Below are 452 nucleotides of genomic sequence, written 5' to 3' on the forward strand. Positions count from 1 at the left end.
ACTCACTAACTCACACTATCTATCTATATACCTACAAACACGTCTCTACCTCAATCGCCCTCTCTCTCATCAGTGTCCCTATTCTCTCTCTCACTGTCACTGCCTCATCCAGTCCCCATGCAGCAGGACCTGTCAGCCTCAGCCTGCCTGGGAGGCAACCAGCCTAGAGCAACGACGTGAGGTGTGTAATATCTATGCAAAATCGGGACGTGGACAAAAAAGGAAATGCCGCTGTAGGGCAGCTGCTAATTAGAAAGACAACAACCTATTTGTGCTCGCAATGATTCTATTATTGGAAATTAAAACGCTTAATGATAATATCTGTCGCAATAATAGCATAAACTGAAATTGGTTATTTTCAATATCATTTAGTAACTTTAAATGGCAAAATTATTTTTGCGATAACAATGGCGACCAGAAGCCTAAAAAGAATCTGTCATTATCTTTACACT

This window comes from Penaeus monodon, chromosome 25 (assembly GCF_015228065.2).
Source record: "Penaeus monodon isolate SGIC_2016 chromosome 25, NSTDA_Pmon_1, whole genome shotgun sequence".
NCBI classification, from domain to species: Eukaryota; Metazoa; Arthropoda; class Malacostraca; order Decapoda; family Penaeidae; genus Penaeus; species Penaeus monodon.